Source organism: Hypanus sabinus, unplaced genomic scaffold, assembly GCF_030144855.1.
Source record: "Hypanus sabinus isolate sHypSab1 unplaced genomic scaffold, sHypSab1.hap1 scaffold_641, whole genome shotgun sequence".
In the NCBI taxonomy this organism is placed as follows: Eukaryota; Metazoa; Chordata; class Chondrichthyes; order Myliobatiformes; family Dasyatidae; genus Hypanus; species Hypanus sabinus.
In genome coordinates, this window is record NW_026781497.1 from 53,025 (window position 1) to 62,164 (window position 9,140).

At 45.3% G+C, this 9,140-nt stretch overlaps 1 long non-coding RNA gene across 1 annotated transcript; it reads right to left on the reverse strand.

Moving 5' to 3' along the window:
• Window positions 1–3,522: 3,522 nt before the first annotated feature.
• Window positions 3,523–8,938, reverse strand: LOC132389730 (uncharacterized). Its single transcript, XR_009510653.1, has 2 exons — window positions 8,892–8,938; window positions 3,523–4,244 (listed from the first exon to the last, which is right to left on the reverse strand). It is a non-coding gene; the product is annotated as an uncharacterized LOC132389730 (long non-coding RNA).
• Window positions 8,939–9,140: the final 202 nt, after the last annotated feature.

The window sequence follows — 9,140 nt, forward strand, 5'->3', positions numbered from 1 at the left end:
AGAAACATAAGGTCAAGTGGCTCGAGAGTTCTGCTGTGAATCAGGCAATTGCTGCCTGTGAACAGGTTCACATTAAACACCATGATAATACCAAGGCTAACTTGGAGATGGAACAATCAGTCCTACTTCGCCTGAACTGAGTGTTGTATCTATCGAGCAACACACACAAAATGCTGGAGGGACTCAGCAGGCCAAGCAACATCTATGGGAAAAAGTACAGTCGACGTTTCAGCCAAATCTCTTCGGCCTTTGCATTTGTTTCCATAGATGCTGAGTTTCCCAGCCTGCTGAGCTCCTTCAGGATTTTGTGTGTGTTGCTTTGATTTCCTTCTTCACTGAAGCTACCAAACCCTGTAAGGTGTGCAGACACTTCAAGAGGACACAAATGTTCTGGCTGTATCAGCAAACAGTTGTCACATCCTTGTGCACTTCCAGTTGTACTTTGAAATAAAGTCTTTTAGAAGCAAACACTGGCTAGCCAGACTCCACAGGGTGGATGGTTTTCCACTGGGCATGCTTTTGGAGTTGGAGGACCTCAGCAGGTCAGACAGCATCCGTGGAGGGAATTTCAGTTAGAGGTCCTGCATCAGCATGTGCTCACCCGATCCCTCGAGGCATGCTTTCCAGGATTTCTTGCTGAAGTGGAGCCTGCAGAGGATGAGTTAGCCACCAGTGTGTGCAATAGTCTGCAAGTGAAGGACTGAAAGAACTCAGCAAACCAAGCAGCATCTGTGGAAACAGAGGGTTGATCGACTTTTCTTGTGAAGGGATAATATTTGTAGATAAACTCCACTGCCAGCTTTTTACCCCCCTCACAAATGATAGAGAAAAAACAGAAATTTACATCATGTGCATCTTGTGGACAGACTAATCCGCCCCGGACATTTTCTAAATGATGACAAAATTTCATATTTGAACCTGAATCTTTTGTGTACCTGGCATCTCTTGTACCCCCTGCACTCATTACCACCCCCATCTTCCCCATTCAGGCATTTTCCTCAGAGCACCTTCCCAATAGAGTCATAGAGTTACACAGCACAGAAAAGGCCCATCAGCCTAGTTCATCCATGCCGAACAAGGTGCCTACCAGCGCTGGCCCAATCCCTCTAAATCTTTCCCATCCATGTCGCTGTCTAAATGTTCAAGTTCAAATTCAAATGTAATTATCATTCAACCATACATGGATATAGCCAAATGAAACAGCATTCCTCTGGGGCCAAGATGCGAAAAACATTATCAACAACATACATCATACTGCACATAGTAGTTAGCACAAACAGAAAATTTGTTAACAATTTCAGAAAATCATACAGTCACAAAGAAAAAAACATAATATAACCCCAAATCCCCAAAGTGCATGAGTATAAATTGATGGTTAAATTGTCTTCCACCATGTGAGCACTGGAGGGAAGCACCGACTGGAGGGGTCAGGCCCCAACCTGGTACAGATTACAGAGGCCCCTGCTCCTCTCCCACACAGCTTTGGCATCTCCTCCCCTGGGCGGCTGCAACAGGCAACACTGTGGCAGGAGGGCCTACTCCTTGGCACTACCAAGGTAATGTGGCTCCTCCATTGTCAGTCTCACCAATGGGCCACTGAAATGTATTTAAATTTTAAACTGTAATTATACTCACTTCCTTTGGCAGCTCGTTCCATACACCCACCACCCTCTATGTGAAAACATTGTCTTTAGTTCTGTTTTTAATCTTCTTTCTCTCACCTCAATCCTATAGTTTTAGACTCCTCTAGTTGGGAAAAAGACTGTGACCATCACCCTACCTATGCCCCTTATGATTTTATACCTGTCTGTAAGAGCTTCCTACACTACAGAGAAAATGGCTTATTCTGTTTCTGTTCTCATCTTCATTAATCACATTTATTGAAGAGAAAAGTCCTGAGGGATTTTTCAGGAGTGTAACTGAACGATTGCACAAAGAGGCTTGTGCTCTCCCCTTCCCTGCTTGGTTTCTTCTCCCTTTGCTTGCCTTTCCTATTCCCTCCTCACTACCCCTCTCTCCACCTTGCCCATCATACCCACCCCATCTAGTTCCACCAGATACCTTCCAGCCTCTGCCCTACACAATTTGTACTTTCACAAACTAACAGCCTTTCCTCTTCTTTCCCAGTCCTGATTAAGGGTCTCAAGCTGAAGCATGGGCTTACATCCTGTGCCTGTACCTGTACCTGTACCTGTGCCTGTATCTGTACCTGTGCCTGTACCTGTGCCTGTGCCTGTGCCTGTATCTGTACCTGTGCCTGTACCTGTATCTGTACCTGTGCCTGTATCTGTACCTGTGCCTGTATCTGTACCTGTGCCTGTGCCTGTACCTGTGCCTGTACCTGTGCCTGTATCTGTACCTGTGCCTGTACCTGTGCCTGTATCTGTACCTGTGCCTGTACCTGTGCCTGTACCTGTGCCTGTATCTGTACCTGTGCCTGTATCTGTACCTGTGCCTGTATCTGTACCTGTGCCTGTACCTGTACCTGTGCCTGTATCTGTACCTGTGCCTGTACCTGTACCTGTGCCTGTATCTGTACCTGTGCCTGTATCTGTACCTGTGCCTGTACCTGTGCCTGTATCTGTACCTGTGCCTGTACCTGTACCTGTGCCTGTATCTGTACCTGTGCCTGTATCTGTACCTATGCCTGTACCTGTACCTGTGCCTGTATATCTGTGAGACCCAACATAGATTGGGAGACCACTTTGTCAAGCACCTTCGCTCCATCCACCAGAAAAAGCCGAATTTCCCAGTGACCATTCATTTTAATTCCACTTCCCATTCCCATTCAGACGTCAATCCATGGCCTCCTCTACTGCTGCGATGAGGCCAAACTCAGGTTGGAGGAACAACACCTTATATTCTGTCTGGGTGGCTTCCAACCTGATGGCATAAACACCGACTTCTCAAACTTTCCCCGATCATCACTCCCCATTCCTGTTTCCCTCTCTCACTTTATCTCCTTAGCTGCCCATCAACTCCCTCTGGCGCTCCTCCCCACTTCCCTTCCTTGTATGGTCTTCTACCCTCTCCTATCAGATTCCCCCTTCTCCAGCTCTGTATCTCTTTCACCAATCAGCTTCTCAGATCTTTACTTCACCACCTCCCCCTCACGGTTTCACCTGTCACCTACCACCTTGTACTTCTTCCTCCCCTTCCCCCCACCTTCTGACTTCTCTTCTTTCCTGATGAAGGGTCTTGGCCCTAAACATTAACTGTTTACATTTTTTCAAAGATGCTGTCTGACCTGTTGAGTTTCTTCAGCATTTTTTGTGTGTTGCTTCGGATTTCCAGCCTCTACAGATTTCCTCGTGTTTGTCACATGGCATTCAGCTTTTTTGTTGCAGATTCGAGTATCTGCAGTCTCTTTTGTCTTAATAGAGCAGAAAACCACCAAAACCTTGGTCAAAGTAGGTGTTAAATACAGAGGATTAGAGACAGACAGCACACATCCATTATGCCCGAAGCCTTCTGAATCACTTGATCTGTCCCACCTAGTAGTCACAAACTGAAATTTACATAGTGGTTCCTCTCAGTTTAATTGCAAAGGTTCAAAGGTACACTTAATGTCAGAGAAATGTATACAATATACATCCTGAAATTCTTTTTCTTTGTAAACATCCACAAAAACAGAGGAGTGGCCCAAAGGATGAATGACAGTGAAATGTTAGAACCCCAAAGCCCCCCCATGTATAAGCAGCAGTAAAGCAATGATCCCCTCTCCCCCACCAGCAAAAAAGCATCACCAACCCCCACCAAGCACTCGTGCGTGCAGCAAAGCATCAATAAAGACACAGACTTGCAGTACCCCAAAGATTGCTTGTTCACCCGGTAATTCAACACACTACAGGCTCTCTCTCTCCCAAATAAGGGAAAAAGAGGTGTCCCCATTTCACAGTGAGAGGGGAGACATAACAAACAATTCACTGATTTGCGATGTTAAAAGTCTGTTGCGTCACTTTTTCCGAGCTCTGTACCCAAAGAACTCGGGGCTCTGGGCACACGGCCAGCAGCCAGCTCGCTGCTTTCGATCTTCCGTCTCCCACAACACACTGACCTCCAGCAGAGGCACCGACCTGGAGTCCGCCCACCTCCAGAGCCACAAAACCTGGAACCCTGAAGGCACGCTAGTCTTCTAGACCACGTCCGAATAGCGACCAGTTGTGAGACCCCGAGAGTGGGTCCCATTCCTGTAAAGAACCGAAGTCAGAGTGTAACTCCAGGTCAGGGTCTTCAAAAGAACCCTGAAAGGGAAAAATGGAGATATTAAAGATGGAAAGAGAGCTGTTCCTGAAGATGCAAGCAAAGGAGTCGCCGTTAGATACCGTCGTCTCCTATGCTCCATCCAAAATATAATTCATAAAAATTATGAAATACATAAATACAGAATATCCAAGTCAATATTTTCATAATAATTATTGTTATTCTGTACTTAACACTAGCATGCCAACAATTATATTCATCTACAAACTTCTATCAGTCTTTGCAACCCAAGTCCACTCTTTCCCCATAGCCCCTGCCCTCTAATCGAGGCAGCATCCCGATAAACCCCTTCACTCTTTCCCCATAGCCCCTGCCCTCTAATCGAGGCAGCATCCCGATAAACCCCTTCACTCTTTCCCCATAGCCCCTGCCCTCTAATCGAGGCAGCATCCCAATAAACCCCTTCACTCTTTCCAAAGCTTCGACAACTATCCTATAATGGGCCAAATGGAACTGAGTGAGCTCCTGTCATATTATTAAATTCACAACTTCTATGTACATAGACATGTTAATTTCTACCAAAAGCAGTACAATTCCTCTCTTCATGTTTCATAATTGTTCTTTCTTATCAGTTTTATGTGCTTCTGATGTACTTATTACAACACTGTGGTGTTACAAATACCATATCAAGCGACTTCTCTGTATTTCCAAATTTATAGACAAAATCAATTCCTGTAAGAAGCTTTGTGAAGTGTTTTGAGAGGGTGATCATTAAACCCAGCCTTCCAGACAGCTCAATACACTGCCTACTGCTGAAACACACTTACGTTGGATGCCTCTTCCCTGGCCCTACACTCATCTCTGGAGCGTCTGGATAGTAGAGACAGGTACGTTAGACTATCGACTGAAGCTCCTCCTTCATTACTAAAACTCCAAGCAAGCTCATGTCTGAACTCCTAGACTCTGGGACTCAGCTCATGCCTTTGTAACGAGATCATCCACTTCCTGACCAACAGACAGCAAGGATTAGCAGTGACACCTCTATGCCGCAATTTTTCTCAACACTGGGGCTCCACGAGGTTGTGTCCTCAGCCCTCTCTCTATTCTACTCCTTATACACTCACGACTACATGGCTCTAACTTCATCTTGCAGGTGATACCTCCATTGTGGACTGCATCTCAAATAGTGATGAGCTAGAAGACAGGAAGGAGACAGTGAGCTCAGTGACATGGTGTCATGGCAACCTTTCCCTTGATGGGAGCAAATGAAAGAGCTTTGGGGTCATTGACTTTGAGGAAGGGGTGGTTGCTATGCACTTGTGACTGTTTACATCAGCAGTGAGAATGAGGGGTTTGAGAGCTTCATCTTCCCAGGTGTGAACATCACCAATAATCTGTCCTAGTCAAACCACGTAGAAACCACAGTCTAGAAAGCTCAGCAATGCTTCTCATACCTCAGGAGATTAAAGACGTTTGGCATTTCCTCATTGACCCTTACTAATTTTTATCAATGCGCCAAGAAAGCATTCCAGCTGGGTGCATAATGGCTTGGAATGGCAACTGTAGAGTTGTGGACACATCACAGAAGCCAGCCTCCCCTTTATCATCATCAAAAACTGATGCAGATTATTTATCACATGTACATCGAAACAGACTGTGTTTTGCCTTAGCAACCAATACACTCAAGGATGCAAACACGAGGAAATCTGCAGATTCTGGAAATTCAAGCAACACACACAAAATGCTGGTGGAACGCAGCAGGCCAGGCAGCATCTATAGGGAGCAGCACTGTCGACGTTTCGGGCCAAGACCCTTCGTCAGGACTAACTGAAAGAAAAGATAGTAAGAAATTTGAAAGTGGGAGGGAGAGGGGGAAATCCAAAATGATAGGAGAAGACCGGAGGGGGTGGGGTGAAGCTAAGAGCTGGGAAGGTGATTGGCAAAAGGGATACAGAGCTGGGGAAGGGAAAAGATCATGGGACGGGAGGCCTCGGGAGAAAGAAAGGGGGAGGGGAGCACCAGAGGGAGATGGAGAGCAGGCAAAGAGTGATTGTGAGAGGGACAAGGAGAGAAAAAAAAGGGGGGGGGAAACAATAAACAAACAAACAAACAAACAAACAAACAAATAAATAAATAAATAAATAAATAAATAAATAAATAAAGGATGGGGTAAGAAGGGGAGGAGGGGCATTAACGGAAGTTAGAGAAATCAATGTTCATGCCATCAGGTTGGAGGCTACCCAGACAGAATATAAGGTGTTGTTCCTCCAACCTGAGTGTGGCTTCATCTAGACAGTAGAGGAGGCCATGGATAGACATATCAGAATGGGAATGGGATGTGGAATTAAAATGTGTAGCCACTAGGAGATCCTGCTTTCTCTGGCGGACTGAGCATAGCTGTTCAGTGAAACGGTCTCCCAGTCTGTGTCGGGTCTCACCAATATATAAAAGGCCACACCGGGAGCACCGGATGCAGTATACCACACCAGCCATCTCACAGGTGAAGTGTCACCTCACCTGGAAGGACTGTCTGGGGCCCTGAATGGTGGTGAGGGAGGAAGTGTAAGGGCAGATGTAGCACTTGTTCTGCTTCATTCAAGCCCCATTCCCCCATCTCACCCATACTCACACACACGGACTGTTATCCTACTCCAGTCCACAGGCTTTGGCCATTGGGCTTTAAGTTCTGAACTTTCGATTGATATTTGGGCTTCAATCTTCAGTGTTGACCCTCTGACTAGCCAACAACAGCAGCCAAATTCTAGGCTCACACTCTGGGTACCAGAGCAATAATCAGTAAAAACACTAAATCAAGTCAATATTTGATGCGACCACCCTTTGCCTTTAAAACTTGCATCAGTTCTCTTTGGTACACTGTCATGCAGTCTGATAACAAAACATCAGCTGGTAGGTTGTTTCGAGCAGCTTGGAGAACTTGTCACAGTTCTGTCTCTCCAGGTAATCCCAGTCTGCCTTGATGATACTGAGCTCAGGGCTCTGTGGAGGCCACATCATCTGCTGCAGAACCCCTTGTTCTTCTTCTTGCTGAAGGTAGATTTTTCTGACTTTGGCCGTATGCTGGGGATTATTGTCCTGCTGCAGAATGCAGTTGTGCGATGGATGAGAATCTGCTTGTACTTCTCACCAGACACTCATCCATGTAGCACTCTCCAGCTCTGTCTCCTGGCTGAGCCAAAAATTTCAGATATTGTTCAGCACCCCGGAACTTGTGTTATTGTGTGGAGGTGAGTCTCACAGCTCTGGCTCCACGTCAAATGGAAATTTCATGGTCAACAGAACCAAAATATACACACAAAAGTGTTCAGGGAGCAAACCTTTGTTGTTCAGTGCAAGCAATGTGTAAAAGGAGACAAAGTGTGTAAACAAATAATAAATACTATATACATTAATTAATTAAATTATTTATAATATAAATAGAGAGAGAACATAAGACCATAAGACGCAGGAGCAGAATTAGGCCATCTGGCCCATCGAGTCTGCTCCACCATTCAATCATGGCTGATCCTTTTCTCTATCTCCTCCTCAACCCCAGTTCCTGGCCTTCTTCTGCAACCTTTGATGCCAAGTCCAATCAAGAACCTATCAATCTCTGTCTTAAAAACGCCCAACAACCTGGCCTCCACAGCTGCATGTGGCAACAAATTCCACAAATTCACCATCCTTTGGCTAAAGAGATTTCTCCGCATCTGTTTTGAAAGGGCATCCCTCTATCCTGAGGTTGTGCCCTCTTGTCCTAGACTCTCCCACCATGGGAAACATCCTTTCCACATCTATTCAATATAGGCCTTTCAACATTCGAAAGGTTTCGATGAGATCCCTCTTCTTCCTCCTATCCTTCTGAATTCCAGCGAGTGTAGTCCCAGAACCATCATACCTTCCTTGTAAGATAACTGTTTCATTCCTGGAATCATCCTTGTGAACCTCTCTGAATCCTCTCCAATGCCAGCACATCTCTTCTGAGATGAGGGGCCCAGAACAGTTCACGATACTCAAGGTGAGGCCTCACCAGCGTCTTATAAAGCCTCAGCATCATATCCAGAAAACTTCCCCTTTGTGGTCCTTGGTAACAAGATATACCTGGAAAACAGACAGGTCGCCACAAAAAGAGCACAGGCATGGTGTCAGAGTAAAAGTAACATACCCTACTTTGAAACCAGCGCAAAGGAGGCAATAAATGTGGAACAGGCTTTTCAGACAATTGCATGGAATGCACTTAAACAGGAAACAGAAGTGGAGCTCTACAACAAATTCCCAGAGCCAATCAAACTAGACAAGAATGACTGGGCAAAGACTTCAGCAGAGAGCTGCAGCTGCTGAGTGGGTGGGATGATCCACAGTCCAGGCCTTGACCAGTCCTCATTCTGTCCCTCCCCTTTGACCACAAGCCAAGATTCCTTCATGCACCTTGGATATTGCCTCTGTGCACAAGGAAGAGCTGCGCCTAATTAGCAGACTTAATGTATAATAACTGGTAACATTGGAAGGAAAACTAATGTATACTGAACTTAAGTTTATTGTCTGAAGACCCATGTTTTACAATTGTACTGTAAAATGATTTTTAACTCTGAAGGTGAGAACTGGAATGACCAATGTTCTCTCTATTCTCAAGCCCATTTTTGAACATGGTTTTGGAAATGACCTAACCTATGTTTATTCCCTTTCCTTACCTGCTCCCTAACTTGTCTTGCAATGATGCCTGTCAGCTTGCAAAGTGAGCCCACTTCAAAAAAAAATTAATTGCTCTTTGATCTCCATGAGGCAAGTGGAATGCTACATGGCTTCTCTAAGTCCTAGCCAGAATTTTTTTTATTGGCAGTTAATACTAAATGAAAGTAACTTTGGTTCAATATTGTGTAACCACCATTGATCTGTTTAAACTTGGCACTTTGGTTTTCTGTTTGAGTTGAGTTGATATC